General features: G+C 37.1%; 1 long non-coding RNA gene across 10 annotated transcripts in view; it reads right to left on the bottom strand.

Moving 5' to 3' along the window:
• Nucleotides 1-2,301: 2,301 nt before the first annotated feature.
• LOC135304245 (uncharacterized) overlaps nucleotides 2,302-20,292 on the bottom strand; it is a 44,086-nt gene continuing 26,095 nt past the window's right edge. For 8 of the 10 annotated variants that reach the window (XR_010365674.1, XR_010365673.1, XR_010365680.1 and 5 more), the window contains 7 exons: nucleotides 19,443-19,500; nucleotides 16,739-16,964; nucleotides 11,702-11,942; nucleotides 10,209-10,351; nucleotides 8,027-8,200; nucleotides 6,977-7,283; nucleotides 2,302-2,366 (listed from right to left, as the gene is read on the bottom strand). This is a non-coding gene — a long non-coding RNA (uncharacterized LOC135304245). The remainder of the gene's footprint in view (nucleotides 2,367-6,976; nucleotides 7,284-8,026; nucleotides 8,201-10,208; nucleotides 10,352-11,701; nucleotides 11,943-16,738; nucleotides 16,965-19,442; nucleotides 19,501-20,292) is intronic. The other 2 variants (XR_010365675.1, XR_010365681.1) reach the window with 2 other exon arrangements.

Here is a 20,292-nt window from a genome sequence, read left to right as displayed (position 1 = left end):
GCAATACATCAACAGTTGGGTTACTTCTCCAATTATTTTTGAGCAGAGACAAAAATCTCAACCCTCACTTTGTAAGAACAAGTTATCCTGAATTTCAGAAGAAACACAAAAGTTTTATGCTTAGGAAAAGTGAAGTACAAAATTTTCTTATGCCAGTCTGTGAGATGGGCTCACCGAAGCATCCTGAAAACTCTGGTGAGCCATCAGGAACAACCACTTAAAGCCATTCATGATTAACAATAAATTCATAAAAACAACTTTTACAAAGGAAATTAAGAAACGGCATGAACTGCTCGGATTATATCAGTCAGCAACATTTTTAAATGTGTTTCAGTCAATTAAATCATATCAGTGGCTTTTTATTGGTACTGATTAGAACCTATGGACTGGTCTTTTATCAGGAGCAAGTTTAAGCATACTGTACTTTAAGAAGAGCTCCTGTTAACATAAATTTTAATATTTCAGTGCCTCACAAGAAGATTAAGTGGTTGACCAGCTGACAAAATAGAACAATTTGATGGATTACATTTAAATCAGCCAAATATATTTTAATACAAAAATCATTTTTGACTTGCTTGCATTTGAAATACTCCACACATTTTAAAACCTCCTCTGTAGACAAAGAAGTGTGTGTAAATATAAATATATCCAGTACGAGCAGCTGGATGAGGTCACTGCCTGAGAGTGACATCACTTGCCCAAAGTTTTAAGCATCTACACGTGGTATGTCTTTTTTTTTTTTTTTTTTAAGACAATGTAATTTCAAGTGAATTAATTAAAATTATAGTATAAGGAAGTATGTTATACTGGGGGATATGGTGCTAGAAAGGTTTAGGGGGTATTTTACACACATTTTATAACCCCACTGAGTAAATCTCAGACATCAGCCATTGTTTTTGGACATGAAAGAATTTGAAAATCCTATTAACATCTTTGAGGAAGTGCTCTGGCAGTACTGCTGCCACAGAATAATGTGTTTTGTATTATCACTTATTACAGCAGAATTCTAACTTGTGAATCCAAGGGAGTTCCTGAAATCACTTCTGCAAAATTATTCTCCTTTCCTTGCAATATTTTCAATCGCATGTATTACCTTATTGTGAAAATATAATGGAGTGCATGACATCAGTCTCTCTCCTTTTCTTACAATAACATAGCTTTGTGCAACTAAGACAATGTTGAATTTACTTTTGTGTAGTTCTGCAATATTTCTAAATCACACTATGTTTTTTTCTCCCTGGAGTTATTTAGAGTCTTCACTTCAAATGAAATTTGGCCTTTGAGAAACATAATTTCAGTCTCAAATTCAGTCTCAAAAGACTTTCCCATGCAAATTAGCAGATAGCAAGGCAGCAAGCACAAGGGCTCAGCACATCCATCAAGAAGGTTTTCCAGTCAGGATTGCAAGGCTGGGATGCTGTGTTTAGAGATGTACACAGTTTGTATAAATCAGAACACAATAATCATCATTCTTGCGTGCCTTCTTTTGTGTTTAAAAATATTTTAAAAACTGAATCTTGATAAGGAGAGAAAAGGCATTAAAAAACCATGGAAAAATGCATAATGGTTTGGAGATCTTAACTGTTCCTGTGTTCTGGTAAGAGCAAACTCTGGTTATGCAAAAGGAAGCAGCAATTGATGTGAATTAACTTCACAAGTTAAATGCATCACATGACTTCAATTTCAGCATTTGTTTTTACTCCCAGATAAGCAATTAACTTCTCAGTGCCAGCAAGAATCCAATGAAAATTTGCAAACTGTAGAAAATTCTGAAGGAATTTGAATGTTAAAAGCAGATTGGAACAGAAAAGATTTAATATCAGGTTGGAAGAGTAAAACACAGCTGGAGAATAAGTTATTTTAAAAAGAATCTACAAACTCATGTAAAAGCTAAACATAATTAAGATGATAATACTTTATAATGTTTTTGGTTCTATTCCAACTCTGAAATCAGCTGACAAATCCTCTGTGGGATTTGGTGGCTGCCACTTCCTCAAAAAGCTTTCATTGAGGGAAAAGGGAGAGAAAGGGAGATGGAGAAAAGGGACAAAAATACTGCAAACACTTCAGCAGCCAAAGTGGTTCTTGAGATGTCTGGGCTAAGCCTGAGAAAAAAAATAATGTCAAGCTCAATTTACAAATTTTAATCAAGAGTGAAACATAAGATCCCTTTTATGGGCAGGTTTTATCTAAATGACTATTTTTGACTGCTAGTTCATTAGAGGCCAGTTCTAATTTTTTTAGTGTAGGAAGGGAATGTTAAACATCTGAATGTTAAACATCTGATTAAACATCTGTTTAACTGAATGTTAAACATCTTTCCTGTCAAATCCACTGCCCCAGGTAGAACAGCTGAACCAGTGTCACTGTTGAAGGAGAAAAGAAAAAGTTTAACAAAGTTAATGATTCTACAAAGTGGAACTTTCTCAGGTCCTTAAGAATTAAGAGAGGCAAGAAATTTCCAACCTGTAGGGGTGGATGTCACGGTTCTCTTGTTCTGTTTTGTCCCATATTCAAAATGAACTGCTCCTCAGAAACAGCAGCACTTTCATCATCTTTCAATCTATTATTTATCATATATTTTTTCATCAATTTTATTTTAGAAGAAACTACCTGTGAATCTGGGACTGAAATCCAGCTTTAAGCAAAAGGTAGGTGCTGCCATTGCTTATACAAATTGATTCTGCTGGGATCAATAACTCCTATTGTGGCCTAGCTGCAAAGCTCTGAGAACCAGGAGAAGCTGCACACAACACACAGAGTGTTTTTAAACAATCTGTAGTAGATTGAAGCAATCTAGATTTAGCTCTTCATTGATATCCAGTGTTGCCACATTGGACCATCTGGTCCTGTTTGTTTCTGCCTCATGAACTAGGAAAATGAGCATTCCTTTTCCAAATCACAAGTCACGAGACTTAAATATTCGGTGATGAATTACTACAGAAAAAATTAATTAATAGAACATCTGCCTGCCAAGAAGATAGAGTGCAAGGAACTAATCTGTTACAGTTCCTGGCCCAGCTCCCCCCTTTATTCTGGCAGCTAACAAAGACCAGAAGGCAGATGGGTCAATCCGGCCAACAATTTTTTTGTGGTGGTGTAACTGTCACCTGGCAAATGGAACTCAAGCAAAAACCTCTTTCTGTGCCTGCAGCAAACTGGGTGCTCTTCCAAATCCCTCTCAGCATCTATCACTGTCTTTGGGAGATTCTGTGACTTTGAAAGTCTGGTACTAAATTACCAAAGTACACAAGTCCCATTATGCCATAACGGGTTCAGAACGATGAAGCCACCCCTGAAAACACTTCTCACATCCCATGAATTGGTACTCCTGATGTCAAGCAAAAAGGACATTTTTTACACATATGGTATGGTGACTTCAGTGCAATAATCTGTAAAAGTGAATGCCTAAGAATAATTAGCTTCATTTTTTTTTTTTTTAATTGAGCATTTGGAATTCTTTTATTCAAATTGAATATGCAATGCTTTTATTCCACTCCATCTTTGCATTTGCTTTGAGATGTCAAGTGTCATTTCTACTTTGCCAAGAGGTCTTTTGATTAGCAAGATAAAAGAAAATGTTTGTTCTGAATAAATTCTTATTTTTTATGTTACAAATGACGTGAATGGAAAACTTCTACTAATGATACACTTCTCACTAGCAGAAGGATCCCTTTGCTGTGGTAATCAAATAAACTTTTCCTTCCAGTCAGTCATTGCTCATTTTTATAATTACCATCACTATCCCCATTTTTTTTTCTCCTTCTGAAGCATAACTTGAAATGTATGTCTGTGAAATCTTTCTAGTGGGTTTGCTATAAAGAAGCTTCTGGACAGGACTCCTGCTGGGGTAACTAACTTCTTCCAGGCACAGAACTAAAGCCATAGCCAGACATAAAATCATGCAAAGAGAAAGCCACTGCCTGAAGGGAAGGAAAGAACTGAAAGTCATGGTTGTGAGTGGTCACCATTAAATACACAACTCCAGGTGGGGCACAGAAGTTGTGCTCTGTGCTGGATTAAAGTAATTCACTATTGACATCATGCAAGCATGGCTCAGTCTCTCTGACTGGATCCTCACCAGTGCCCTCGAGGGCACAGCCTCCAGACAGGTCAATGGCAACGTATGTACAGAATCATAAATTATGTATAAAATGAAAAGAAACAGCAAAAATGTGGGAGCCTGCAGTGAAAGAGGAATATTTTGTGAGCTGAAATGGCACTGGAAATCAATATGGCACAATGAATAAGGAATCTCAGAGTGCTGGTCCTACATGACTGTAAAGAGTGACTATTGAGGATCAACATTTTCTGTTCTGTTCTCCAACCCTTTAAAAAATGCCTTGTTTAGCTGTACTTGAGAGATGAGGCTTTTAAAATATTGGATTTTTAAACACAAAAGCTACAGGCTTTCAGCCCAGATCTCAGGTGAAATGACTTTCTGGAATTATTCAGGACAGATTCATAATGTGAAATGAAAGAAATCAGAGCAATAAATTTTCTGATATGACACTTGTAATGAAATTCAGAGATCAGGCTATGACCAAGTCAGTGTTTATTTCATTGACTTCTGATAAAATGTGGATCTAAAGCATTCCCAGCTATAAATTTCTCCAAATTCAGGAGTAAAAACAGTAATCCCCATCCCTCCCAACTCCAAAGCTGAAATTTAGAAGGATTTTCTGTCTCAGCTGGTCTGGTCAGAACTTAAATGTTTGACATAACCTGGCCACTTGCAAAACAGATGAGCTGAGAGATGCCAAAATCTGATGCCAAATGTGCTGAGAGATTGTGGGAAAAATCAGGGAATAAGAATGCTTGAAACTCTGTGATCACATCAATTAATCAGGCAAAACCACTGACTTTGGTGAGTTGGATCAAAAGAGAGAGAAAAAAACCACTGCTTTAAGGAAGAGTGCAAGATTTTTTCACTTCAGAATAGATCATATCTGTTAGAAAAGACCTGCAATGATCATCTTGTCCAAGAGCCTGACTTCAGCACTGACCAAACAACCAGAAACAAACAAACAAAAAAATTCTCTCACAACTTTTACTGGCAATGAAGCAACACATCCTCATCATTTGGGTCAACTCTTGCCCATTTCTCAAGATAATTTTTGTGCTTGCCATCAAGAAACAACAGCAAAATATCAGAAAATGTCAAATCCTTTTAGTTCATCCTTTCAAAATCAAAAAATGTTTAAGAATTCCCCTTTGGCTTGTTTATACCAACAACGGAATAGAAAACCATGTTTTGTCCTCTGTGTTTCTCCACAGGAACCTTTGAAACTTCAGGTTCAGGGGTCTGAACACATTGTGCTCAGTGACCTTTTGCTGCACTGTGTAATTTCTGTCTCCTGAACAGAGAATTTCTGTTCTTTTCCTGGGAAGTCTGGGGACAAAATTTCACAGTGGGAACTGGTGATTCCACCCAAGGCAGAATAAGTTGATGGAGAAAGTCACTACCATGTTCCTTACACAGTTTAAAATACTGCCCCTCCTGAGCCAAATAAAGGAAATTTCCATATGAAGATCTCCAGTATGAAGAGTTGATATGTGATAGTTATGAAAATAATTATTTCCATGTGTTGGGAATAATCATTGTCAAACAATGATTCGTTTGCTGCCATCACTCCAGTTATTCCTGCAGGAATCTGTGCTGCAGACTCAGCAAACTCCTCTGAACCATGGTTTGTGCCAATTGTTTCGGATTCTTCAGAAGAATACAGACATCTACCATTCAATTCAACCAACGCATTCACTCAAGCAGCCTGATAACAGACAGAAATGGAGATTGCATTGTGCCTAAACATAAGCACCTTATGCCCTGTCAGTGGCTTGTAAAACCAGCCTTGTTCCTGCAGCAAAAGCCCTGGAATCAGCAGATAAACTTCTGTTCTTTTCTTTGCCACACACTTTGCAGTAATTGTGTTACATCTTCGTGTCTGGCTTTATTCACAAGTACATCATGATAATTTCCAGCTCACTGACATGGACAACCTAAGGTATTTTACAGGCATTGGGGAATTTGAGAATCTAGAGAGAACTGTGATGGAGATGTAAATTACTGTTATGTCATGCATAAATTCTCATTTTTTACAGTATTATCTGATGCATTTCATATTTTGAGGTAACTTCCACATTCCAGGATAATTGCAAATGCCACACTTTTCCATTATGCAGGCAGAGATAAAAAAATTATTTTCAAAAGAAATAATTTTTTTGTTCATTTCCAGCCATCTCATTTATATTTATAAGCAAAAGATATTTTGGGATGCAGAGCTATTTTCTCCCTCTTTATAGGATCTCCCTATTCACAATGCCTGGGTTGTATTACAGCTTCATCCAAAGATTACTGAAGCCACAGGATGAGACTTTGGGTCTGTATCCCATGTTTGTCACTTCCTTGTCACCTCAAAAGAAAAATTGTAGGAAAAACTGGAAATCTAATGTATCACTCTCAATTTAGAAGGTTCTGGTAACTGGATGCAGATGTACCAGCAAATCTTAAATCAAAAAGTTCCCACATTTATTTCTGTCAGGTTGCCTCCCCTCTTCACATCCTCGTGGGGCTGACATTTACTGATGTTAAGTCAAACTATACAAAAAAAAAAAGCCAAAAAGGAGATGTTGTGAAGATTGACTTCATTAAATGGCATCTGCATTCAACACGGACTACAAAGCAACACACAAAGGCATCTTTGTACACTGCTGGTGCTACACTGACATCTGAAGAGACTTCTAAGGTGCAGTGACTTGGCAGCTCTTGCAGCAGAGGAGTTGGTTATTTTTCAGGTAAAGCAAAGCAACTCTAAACATTTCTCTTCTCAGAAAAGGAATTTGGTGAAACGGGGAACAAATCACTCTGGGCAACTTCTGTCTGCAACTCCCCCCCCTCCAAGAACACTGTAAAAATATTATTATTTAGAAAAGCTTGTCTAAGCATATTTTGTCAGCAAAAGGGATTGATTCTTACCCTTGGTGAGCCCAAGATGTTGGGTTTGTTTTTTTTCTCCAGCAGATAGCAGTATTCTCTGAAGTGGCAATAGCAGCAGGAGGCTGCATCCCTCAAGCCCAGAACCTGATCTTGGCATACGTGAGGCAACAAACGTTCTCCCCTTGTGGCTGAAATAATTCAACAATTCAACAATTCAACTGCAGTCAATCCATCCCAAAGTTCCTGGATGTTCTCAGCCTCCAGATTTCAACTCTTTCTCCAAACTCCCACTACTCTGAACGGTGCAAATGGGAGATTTTTTTTTTCTCAGATGCAGAGCACACAGCTGAAAGAAAAAGATTGCTACAACTTGCGCACACACAGGTCACAGAAAATGAGAAATTCAGTCAAAGCACTGTCAAAAGAATAACTTTTGAGTGATCTCAAAAATACCAGGTCTTCTGATCTTTTTGACAAGACTGTTCTGCAAAAACACAGCCTTTTGTTTTTCCAAAATGTAAAGTACAGAAGATGACAGGTAACACACCCAGAACAAGCTTCTAAACTCTACCCCCACAAAGGAAACCTTTTTAGGAATGGCTTAAAAAACTCAGTTGTTCCATGGAACTAATAAACAGAGAGGTTCCTAGAAATTGCCAGTAAAGCCATTTTCTCTCATCACATCATTCTCTTTTTAAGAATATTAAAGGTTTTTTACCAGACATTTTAATTAAGTGCAGACTCCCTTCACAGCCCTCTTGGATGGACAAGGGCTACTTATACCTGAAGACTAAAGAAACAAATTTCTTTGAAAGGAGGTGTTTGTTTGTTCCTAAAGATTAAAAGAAAACAAAAAAACCCACTGGAACATACAACAGTAGCAATATCAAATTGTCACTGTGGATCTGTGACAGAAGAAAACATCCTAATGAGCTCATAAAAAACCTGAAAGCCCCAGGAAGAGACACATGGATGATGTAGAGACCATGAGCAACCAAATGAGAGGCTGAATTCCTTTAAATTGTTATGTCAAAAAATCCTGGGCTGATAAATTTGCCAGAGGGAAAAAATACTGAGTAGCTTGTGTACCTCTGAGAGGGTGACCTGAAGATGAAAACAATCAGACACATTTCCTGAGGGTTGTCTGTTTATTCCTGGTGATGCCAAGATGAAGTTGGGAATGCAGCAATATTCTGGATAGTTCCTGGTGCTGCAGGAACAGAAAGAAATCCCCACCAAGCTCAGGGGCCTCAACAGGACTCACTGCAGTGTGTGAAGGGCAGGATGAATAAGAGGAAATTATGAAAACATTTTTGTAATACTTTTCCAAGGATTTCTCTTTAATTATTGATTATAACCCCCCCTATTTCTAAATACCTAAAAGTCATTTTAATATTTCAATGGATCTTTTTGCCCTCTAATCAAAGCCCATATTTTTGTATAGAATCAAATCAGACTTCTGTAATTTTAAGGGGTACCATATCCATTATTGTATTAGATACAAAAAATTGTATAACTATAATAAAATTTTATTATTAAATCCAAGTTGTGGAGGCCTGAGGGTCAAATATGATATGAACTATTCTTAATGTAACAATTGAAATTTGGTTCTGATAAACAGGAACCTCAGCCAAAGGTAGGTGCAGTGGGTTTTCTGGTGGGGAATTTGTGGAGACAAGAAATTACTGTTTCTGCCCTATATTTCTTACTCTGAAGCATTCTGCCTTATCAGGAGCAGTGGACCTAAAGGCTGTTTGTAGGTAAAAAATAAGCAATACTTTTTTTTTTATGCTCACAATTCCATGGAAAACAATCCAACCAAGAATATTCATCTGCAGCTGTTATCTTTGTTGTGCAAGTTATTTTTGCAAAAATGTAAGCTCCTCATGTTTAAATAAATTATTTAAAAGAGGACATGTTAATGGCTATCATAGCTTGCTTTCTAACATCAGGGATTCTCCATGGGTATGAAGAAAACATAATCACACATATGGTGGAACTAAAATGTACTATTTTTCTTGAATGAAATTCTCTTGTTAACTCAGCAGGCACTGCATGAGATCACATATCATTTTTCAACCATCTGCACATCTCACAGTATTATGGACAGAAAATTTTTGTTATTCAGCCACTAAGACTTTATGTTGGATGACTTTTAAGTGTGGATTCACTGTAGTATCTTTCATCATTGGAGGCAAGTTTGGCATCTATGCAGATACCACTTGCATTTTTATACATTTCAGTTCAAAGAATAAACTCCAAGTCTGTCCTCTGCCACCTGATGGATCAGACATTCCAGGTAATTTGGACACCTGACCTTTCATATCACAGGCAAGTTGGAAAAATTCATGGCTCAAATTTCAAAGTAAAAAAGACACTTTAAGAAACACCAAGAGTTCTTGATTGTGATTAGCTGTTTGATAAAAGAGAAACATAATAAACCAAATAAAAAACAACCCCACCATCCCCTTCACATCAACAGCTTTGCTGCCCAAAGATCAGAAGCCAACATGTAATGAGCTCTTTTTTATGAAATGAGATCACTGCTGATAGTGCTCAGTGAGTTCTGATGAATTCATGGTTTGTCACAATGCAGTGCTTAGTGAATTACCAAGTTTAAGGGCTGTAGCAGGAATTTCAGACCTGGTGTTGTTGGCTATCAAGGGGCCTATCTGTTTCTGTTACTCTGCCATTTATGACATCCTCCATTTTCAAATTAGAAATCTCAATACATACACTAACAGCAGAACATGTTCAGGAAGCTCTGACAAATATTCTACATAATATTTTATGTAAAAATATTGTGGAGATTAAATTCAGTTTAATTTCCTGAGTCTGAACAGGTCTGCTTTCTTACTTGATATATAACATCTAATCTTTGAATATCCTGAAATTAATTAAGAATGTGATGAGTTTTACATGAAAGTGTAACCTGTTCTTAGGCTTTCATTATTTTAAACTGTTCCTTAGTATTCACAGCTGACTCATTTGGGACTCATTGTTTTTTTAGAAACACATGATAGAAATTCTGTTTTTGAAGGAATATGCGTGTTCTAACTGTAGTGGAACAAATACAAATCAGGAATGGAGGGAAACACCCAAGAATTTTTAAAATCATAACTTAGCTCGTGGGTTTTCCAACTAGCCCTGCATGACTCCCTCTGTACTTTCATTGTCTGCACATGCAGCATCAATGTAGAGAACAGACCACAGTGGACTCCAAACAGACCCAGTGCAACACCAAAACAAGGAGGGAGGATGAAAATGTTACCTCAGCTCCACAACAATTGAGAGCCATTCAATTGTTCTCTTTCCAGAGAAAAGAACACTGATGAGACAATCAATGCTTCTTGGTGTCCTGTCATAGAACTTTATTCTGCAAAGGGTTAAACATCAGAGGCACCAGCAGAAATGCTGGAATCAGATAAAAACCAATTTGAGAAAAGCTGATACTACTACTTTTTTTACCATCCAACTCCTCAATATTACATACCAAGAAATGGGGTCAGGGGCAATGCTTTTCTAAAATTAGCTTAATTTGTAACCAAGAGAGCTGCTCAGAGAGATCCTGCAGCCCATCAGCTGAGGAAGTGCCTACAGTTAAAATCCTATTTTCTTTCTCTTGCTCTCAGTTTCTCTAAGCTTGGTACTCATTAGATTTCACGTAAACCATACTTTACTTTTATTTTTCTATCAAATTATTTTGGTTTGCCCTGCATGCTGTGGTAAAAGAAGGCATTAACAGAGCCTGTGGCTGCTTGGAGATACTCAAATGCAGAGATTTTCTAGGGAAGTTTTTACTTGTGTGGGTGGATTTGTGTGACACTACCTCTGTTCTCTACGTGACATTTAATTTGTCCTTTATTTCTGGTACCTCACTTTTATCTCACTTTCATCTCTCTGGATCAGTGGTGTTTTTTCCAAGTTTCCATGCAGACTTTGGTCTGCCCTGCTCGTGTGAGCTCTCTCAGATGCTGTCCTGGCTGTGTCCCTGTTCCATACACAATGCCATCTGCACCTGGAAAAATGCCTCTGCCACCCCTTCTCTGCCTCTGTCACAGCTCCACACAGGCTCAGTGTCCTGGTTTTACATGAGACACATTTACAGAAGTAATACAAAGCTTTTAACCACTAAAAAGCTGTAGAGTCTTCTGTGAAAAACACATGTTAAAAATGAAAGACTAAACTAACTGAAATTTTAGGTTTTGTTTCTTTACATTGTCAGTGGAAAGGAATGGTTATAGGGAGAAAAAAAAGTGTTCTAAAAGTTTTATTCTAATTCTTATTACGTTTTCTTTTAATTATTGTTAATAAATTTTTTATTTATACTCTTTTAAAGTTTTAAGCCTACTTTACCTTCCTTCTAATCCCACCTCACAACAAGAAGTAAATACACTAATAATTAACGAACACTAAACCCACCACACTCATTAACCAAAAAAATCTCAAAATTATTAAAATCTCAAATTAACAAACCAAAACCACTAGACTCAGTGAGCAGCCACAGCACTTTGTGGTCACAGGCTGTTGTCTTGATGAGCTTTTAACAGGAATTTGCCATCACTGAGCTTCCCACAAAGCACAGCATGGGTTATACAAGGCAGTGACCCCTTTGCTGCAGTCTGTTATTAATTATTACATCATTTGCAATTGTAACATGAAACTGTAATGGCTGATAATTTGGAAACCTAATTTAGTGACCAATACTGTCAGGAACCATATTGTTGATTATTTTTCATTAGTCAGTAGTTGCAGCTGTTTTACCTGCAGAGGAATGGGTGCAGATCCACATCTGGCTGCTGAACCTCTGGAATTTTTGCAGTACTCTGGGATCCATTCCTGGAGTATTGTGCATGAAGAAAACCTGGAAAACTGTGCCCTTGATTTCCAAATTTATTTTCTGCTTGGCTCTTTTCCAGCTAGATTCCCTCTCAAGTCATGGTGATTTTTTTTAAAACTTGGCCATGCATGGTTTCTGAAATCATGAAGATGGGTTCAAGAGTTCCTGCAGGATAGTTTTTTTTTGTGTTATCAAATCCAAGTTTTATCACTTTTTGACTTTATATAATTTATATTTGGGTTTTCTTTCCCTTCAGTTAGATCCAACCTCTGGTTGACATCAGCTTTTCCTTTGAGCAGTACTGTTCAACATCTAATTATTACACATTTACAGATTATTACAGATTTCTATAGAGGATCTTCTATTCTGGCTAACACTGAACCATTAAACTTTTGGGGCTAGAGATATCCTAAATAGATAGCAACCAAGAGTTTTTGTGCAGCTAATTATAACTTTAGAATAGATTCTGTGATTACCACAATCTTTTGAACACAACAGAGGTTGTATGATGTAGGACTATAAAGAGAATGTTAGACAAGAGTATTTTGTCTAAATACTGCTACTTAAAAATGCAACACCAGTTTTGAAGAAAAAAAAATACCCTTTAAAATAATGTATGTAGTATGTGTTCATCTAATTAAAAATTTTATTAGCATATATATTAACTTCCACAGCATCACATTTTTGAGTCTGTAAAATGCTATGAATCACCTTTTTTAAAAACACACCTGTCTAAAGGGCTGTGCAGAGGGCTCCATACCTGATTAAAGGTGGCAAACAGCATGGCTACACTATTTATTGACATTTCCTCTTGCTGCTGTGGCTAAAACCATTATCTTTTATTGTGTTCCACATTTCCCTGCATGACATTTTTAGCATTGCCAAATACTGTTGTTTAATTGTTTCTTAGGGGTAATGAAAATATAAAATGGGGAGTCATTATCTGTGTGGGAGAACAGCACTGGGAGATTTTACTCCTGAATTCATCACAAAGAAATGGGAGTCAGTGGTGTGACAGCAGAATAAAGGGGAAATATGGTGGGATGTGCTACCCTAGAATGATGCTGGATTTAGGACACAAGAGACAAATTACTCTGGCAAACACAACACTACTCACATATCCAGAGAAACAGATCTTAGAGAACATATTGGCTACTGGAAAGAAACTGGAGGAGAGAAGAAAGAGCAATAGGATTTTAGAAACAACAGCTGAGGAAAATATGGAGTTGATTTTCCTTATGTGTAAAGATAAAGACACAAAGGATCAGAGGAAAGACAGAATCCCTCATGCAAAAGAAAAAAGCTGTGGAGGTTTCTACTGGTTCTGAACTCCAGGCCAAAAAGAACTGAATTTGTGGAGTCATCTTGAGCAATGCTTTGCTGTACAAAAGCAGGTACAACTTTCTGCAGGTCACGTATTGGATCGAGCTCATTTGGGGATGAAATTGTGTATCAGAAATTAGAATAAAGCTGAAACTAAATATGACTTTGAACTGCACTAATAGCTGAACTTATAATACACTCTGCTGGCAGTGTTGCATTACTATAAATGTCTGTGTTATTGTCATGATACATAAACATTCAGGCACCTGAAGAACGTGCTTTAAACTCACGTTTGTAGTAATTTGCCAAGCCTCTGGTGTTTAATAATGCAACAACCCTTGCTTAGCATTAGCAAAATAATTTAAGTGAGTGTTTTGCAATGTTCCATGAAGAACATTAATGCAATAATACATTCTAAGTACTTTAAAAAAGGAAACCAACAATACAGCGATACAGCTAAAAGCTCTATTAAATGAATTCAGAAGCAGCAGACATCACAGACAACTTGAATTAATGTTTTTAAATTAAAGTTCCAATAGCTGATAGGTTTGAAAAATATCCTTCACTGGAAAATAAGGAAACATGACTGAAACCAGTGAAAACACAAAACTGCAAACGTTTTGTCATGAGAATTCTCTGATTTTCTTTAAAATATACACCAGAGGTGACATAGCAGGTTATATACATATTAAATTACTGCTTAGTAGCAAATACTGAGCACTGCACCTGCCGTAATGCTGGATTTGGAGATAAAATGACAATGTGGCTCATCACCAAAAGACAGAGCTTCATATTGGTATCATTCCCACCAAGTCACCTCACCACACTGGTGTTTTCCTTTTGGACAGTAATAACTACTCCTAAAAAAAGTTTATTTCCTGAAGAAGGACTAAAGAGATATTTTTGTTTTAGCAACATTCATCATGCAAAGAGGTGAGTCTGCTATCACAGCAATACATTCTTGCACAAATTCTTGCCAGACCTGACCCTCACTGCAGTGCAAACAGCACCACAGCAATGGAAGTGTGCTCACTGAAGGATGCTGATGTAGAACCTTTCCAAATTTGACATCCAATCCCACAGGCACAGAGGATTAGGAATCATCTGCTCCTGAGGATTTGACCAAGGAATTGTGCAGCAAGGACAGTGCTCTCTGCTTTTGTCTCAGCCTGGGGCATTTCCCCCCTGTAACTCTGATCAGTTCTCCCAAATTGCTGTTGAAAGGCACTTACAGGATTTTCCTGAGTAAAACAAGATTCTGCTTCAGATGCTGCTGCTCCACATCTCACATTCAGCTTATACAGGCATCGTAGCACACACAGACAAAATGTGCCATTTTTATGATGAGCAACCAAGAAATAATAATTCAAGCATTTTTTTTAAATTACTGCTGTCAGAATTTTGATGAGGATATTCCTATGAAACAGCTGCCATTATCTGACTATGAAGCAGGATATTGATCTAGGAAAATAGTGAATAAACTTTCTCTTTGAGCTGTTTTTAGTCTTAGCTAAGCTTGATGCATATCTCATTTGTATCATATATAACTCCTATTTCTTGTATCCTGTTCTTCTCCCTAATTATAATCATCTTGTGGTTAATTACAGAGAGATTTCTAATGACATCATGTTGCATTATATCAGATAAAAAAAATCTATTTTTTGTTTCAGAGTGATAGTTAATCAAGTAGTAGAGATTTGATTAGATGTTCCATCTCAAGAAACCTGAGTTCACCAGCTCCTCTCCCTTATTTATTTGGGTAAACCACAGAGTTACTCAAGAATTATGGTGACTTTATCCATATTACTAAAAAAAAAAAAATATACAGGAACATAAAGCAAAAAAATATAGTATCAGGTCTTTGTTTCACCAATTCTATTGAATCTCTCTCCACAACTCTCACATGATGCCCCACTGAATAAACAAAAAACACCCCCAGTACCTGCATTCAAATCCAAAGCTTTCTGCAAGTTCAAACTGAGAATGAACATGGTCCAGGGTTGTAATAAAGAAACAAAATCAAAATACTGATCTAAAACCCAGGAGAAACAGGAACATTTTTCAGCCCTTCCACTCCCAAAACAAGCTTTGCAAGGCTGACAAAGATACTCTGCTGGGATATTTTTGTTATTTAAAATCACTTATTTGAATTATCTTGAGGCTTTTTAAGATTTTTTTTTTTGGAGTAAGCAGCAGTCACATGGATTCTAAAATAAACTCAGGCTGATTGTGAAGAAATTGGAAGAGGAACATTCAAACCACCCCAGTGCCTCCAATAAAATGAGACAGTCACTTCCACACAAAATAACTAAAAAATGTTAATTCCATTGTGGTTAAAAAAATCAAAAAGCTACAATGAATAAATTAGAGCATCCTTCAAAGAACTGAATTCATCCCTAAGTGAAGATCATGAAAAATTCTGGCATGGAAATAGAGAACACAATAAAGATCCATCTAAATTCAAGTCCTGATAAAAGAGGTTGCAGAGCAAATTCAGCAGAATTTTGAAGAGTAATCTCCAACTCTGGATAGTATTTTACGCAGGAGTTCTAAAAGAATTCAAGCATAAAACAGTTGAATTATTCACTGCAATTTAACTCAAAACTGTCTCAATAACAGACAAAGATATTTCAATGCCAGGGGCAAATAAGACACCAATTTTCCACAAAGACAACTGTGGCAGAGATATGAAAAATTACAGCAAATAAACCTGGCTTCCTTATCCCCCCAACTGGCAGAATTTGTAATAAAGCCCCCATGTATTAGCAGACACCTGAATAAATAAGATATCTTTAATGAGTTAACATAGCTTTTGTTAAGAAAAGGCAGACTTTGAAAATAAGTAGATTAAAAAATTGACTGATATCTCACATTCCAAAAGACCTTGTCCAGAAATGTCTCTAATGGTTGGAAATATTGATAGCTGACAGCACTTATTGAAAAATATGCCTTGGGGGAAAGTAGGTCTTTTGGGTAGAGAAAAACTTAATGTTTTATGAAAAATAACATTTGAAAATGAAAAGAAAACCTGTCAATATATCATATACAAAGGCTGTTGCATTCTTAGCACAGCAGAGTTTTCATGCAGTAAACAGCAAAAACAATTTGAGTGCCTTGTCCCAAAACACTCAAGAGTGGCAACACATGAAAAATGAAAAAGATTGAGTAGCTGGTCATTTTCTTGAGCACAGAATAATTGCATTTTACAAGTTTAATGTTGGTTCACCCGTGCTCTTCAGAAAAACAGGAGCTGTCTCATTTATATGTGCATAAATAAATATATATGTATTTAATATGCATGTACTGTGTTACTGTTGCATATAATCACAGGAGGTGAGTTAGATTTAACAATTTCTATATAAATTGCAGCCTCACACTGATTTCTTCATAAATCATTGCTTCAACCTCAGTCAGCCAAAGAGTGCTTTTTAAAAACCCAAGATATTCATACTAAAAAAAAATACTTAAAGGAAAGTGGAAAAAGAGCAAAAAAGAAAATTGAAAACTGGTTTATGGCGAAATCTCAGAACTTAGACAACTTGAACAGCGATTATTTTAGGAAAGCAGTTTCTGACAGCTGGGCTCAGACCCTTCATTGCTCACTCACCATGTGCCTGGAGTCAGCTTTAGCTCCTTACCTTGGTCCTGTGGTTTTTGGCAGCTTCATTTCCAGACCAACACTTGACATCAGCCCTGGATCCTGCTCTCCATGTGCCAGACTGTTTCCAACAGCATTTAAAGGAAACCCATGCCCACATTGAGGTGCTTTGGATTCACACTGGGTGTAGCCAGACTTCTGTACTGACACTCTTTAGCACTTTTGATATTTACTGGGGGTCTCAGTGGCCAGGAGACAGCGACCAACTGCGAAACAAGAAACAATCACAAGAAAACAGAATTAAACCAGGCATTGTGCAAAACACAGCAAGACCTAACAATCATTAAAGACATGGAGGACAGTATTCACCATTCTTTTGAGATGCCATTTGTTTCCATCCTAGTGGTGCCACAGAAATACACTTGGATTTTCTACAAATGAAAAAAATTGTTTCTACACATTACAAATGCACTCTCCTTCCCCTCCCCATTTCAGGTACGACATTTTTCTTACCCCCTAAGATCTCATCTTATGCCAATAATGCATTCGGGCTATAAAGGACTGAATTAGAGGCAACAGGAATGGTAACCTAGAAATGATAGATCATTTTCAGATTTTCCTAACAATAAAAGGAATTGAATATTTCATTACTGTTATTTTCTTTCTGATTTTAAAGCTTTGGAAACTGTTACAACATGTTTATGTTTGCATTTAAATCTATTTCAAATAAATATATGGTTGTATATAAAAGGCAATTTAAATACATATAATGATAAAATTAAGTTCCATTACTGCAATATTCTTTATTTTCTACAATAACAATTCACTGAGATTGTTATCCCTTTCATCTTAATTGGGTAATGTATTTTCCTCAATGCAACTGTTTGGAAAACAAACACTGGGTTTCTTTGAGGCAATTTGCAGACATTGTTAATCTCTGTAGCAGTTATGATGCATATTTTCCTCCACCACTTCCACGGGATTTTATTATTGAGCCACAAACCCCTCATTTTACATGTGAAATACACCACAGCAGTTGTGTTTGTTTCAGAAATATTTGTTCTTTTTTCCTTGGAGCTCGCAAACACCCAGACAGGGAGAGACCAGAGGGCAGACTGAAGTGTGGCAGCCCTTGAGGACATCTGCTCTCTGCTCCCTTCCTCCAGCTGCTGGCTGCTGAGTCTGAGGAGCTCCACCAGGATTTCTGATGGAACTGGGACACGAGCACTCCAAAACCACAGCAATTATTTGTTTGTGATCTGCTTCATGCAATCACAGGGGTCCAGGGGCAGCTTAGAAAACCAGGTTAGAAGTAAGGATTGCTACAGCACCTTGGAAATCACTTGTCTCTGTGGCCTCTTGCTGCTCCTTTACTGCTGATTTTATGCATATTGTTATTGCAACAGGGTTGCTTTTTTACTCTTTCCTCCAATTGCAGTGGTTCTTCCACACCAGTGGAGCTTCAGAGGGGGGAAGCAAGTGAGGGTGAGGATGGGCACACCACTGTCACCCCAGGGGTGTCTCTGGTCCCCTCCTCTCCTGACCTTGATCCCTTTCAGGGGCTGTGCCTTCTCCAAGCACCAGTCCAGTGCTCCCAGCAGCTCCCATGCCAAGGCAGGCCAGGCTTTAGCATATCTGTGGAGCCAGTTAAAGTTAAAAAAGAGCTTCAAAGTTAAAGAACAGCACCTTTCAGATTCTATTCAAGTCCTTTGCTAAACTGCCTTCTGAATTTTTTTGGCCTTTGTATAAAGAAAGGTTGTGGAAGCATCTTTCTACAGTTGGAGGCTCTTTGCTAAAGAGCAGATGGATTATAATTTAGTTCTTTTATTCCCAAATAGTGATAAGGTATCACCTACATGATCTCTTGAAGCTCCTGGTTGGCTGCATAGATGATGTGATATCCCCCTGAAGGATTTTATGTTATGAAAATTAGGACTTGGATGTAATGAAATGCAATTTAAACAATCCAAACAGAGAGTTAAGAGAGAACCACACAGAGTATTCAAGAGTCTTATGCCTAGATCTTTATATAAGGTCTTTATAAATCTAAGTTTAGTGTATTTTCATAAAACATTTAAGAGATCTCTGATATTTCAGTGGCAGAAAAGAATTTCATTTATCTATTTCTAAGCAATAATTTTTATTTTTGCAAAATTTACTCCTAGGTAATTAGGATTAAGATCAAGTCTAAATCAAAGAATACTGAATGCTTTGTATAAATAACATAAGTCTGGAGTAAAAGTTGGATAGGAATAGATGATTTATACTGCTTTGGTTCAGTGACCTGGGGTCAAAGTCAGCCAAGGATAAAATCAAAGTAGGTTTTTCAGTCTGAATGATATAAATGTTATGTGGAAAGATTTATATTCTGAATGCTATCTAAGCAATTAATCCAAAGGGAATTATTTATAATTGCTAATTAGTTAGACAACTACAAACGATATAGAATGGAATTATATATCAGTTCTCTTCTAAAATCTCGTGGGCTAATGTAATTGTGTTCCATTAGTAGAAATCCCTTTACAATGGAGATTAAAATAAATGGGACTGAAACTTCCTTGGCTTCTGTTTCCAGTCCTGCTGTAATGGATGGTTTGAGCCCAAATCCTGTAATAGGATGATGCTGCCCAGCTGAGGGACTGTCAGAGGTCACAGGCTGCTATCAAAGTTTCTGCTCTTTTCAGCAGTGGCTATTTACTTCTATTTCTTCTAACATTTACTTCCACTATTTATTTGTTACTCACAAAAAGTGGAAGCAATCTTCTGCTCTGTTTGGTATCTCCCATTCCATCATACGCGACCCTAAATACAATAAATAACTTTCACTTTTCTGCAGATATAAAAGTGTCATTTCTATTTTTGAATTTGCTCAAGATAGAACTTTTTACCACCATCACTACAAAGATATACATCAATTATTTGAAGTTATTTTGCTTTTTGCTTCACTCTGAGGTCAAAAAGTTGTCAGAAAAGAGTATGGGCGGATTTTAGGGTTTTGTGGGAAGCACACTGGTATTAAATTCCTTCTGTCCTTGATCAAAGAACACTTCCAGGGTGGATAATTTACACAACAAGCAACATGAGAATAGTTACACTGAAAACTAGATCCCAACAAACTTTCACAATCCACAGAAGCACAACAGTGACATTGGCAGGATGTCCTGTTTTCCTGCTCCAGGAGCTGGAGGGGTGCTACAGCTGTGCCCTTCTCAGGAGCTTCCTGAGGGACAGGATTCACCCCACAGCTACTGTAGCAAGACAATGGAATATTTATGGAAGATTTTCACACAGATTTAAATTAACAGCAACAAAAATTAAACCACTTTTTTTGCGGCTCTCAGAAAGTTTGTGGAACTAGAAATAATTTATCCTGGTAAGCTGAAGTCTCCTCCTGAGACAAGGCTTCAGAATTTTCCACAGTTCAAAGGACTTGTGCTTTGTAAAATGAAATGACCCTATTAATCTGCATTGAGGGAATTTACAGTCAGTTTATGCAGAATAACTTTACCATTTCAAGAGCAGCAAGGACCTGATTTACGTGCTGCTACTCATAAAGGAGGAGGTGAACATTTTCTCTTTCAAACAAGTGCAGAA

Source organism: Passer domesticus, chromosome 7, assembly GCF_036417665.1.
Source record: "Passer domesticus isolate bPasDom1 chromosome 7, bPasDom1.hap1, whole genome shotgun sequence".
Classification (NCBI taxonomy): Eukaryota; Metazoa; Chordata; class Aves; order Passeriformes; family Passeridae; genus Passer; species Passer domesticus.
This window is presented reverse-complemented; position numbering and strand designations above follow the sequence as displayed.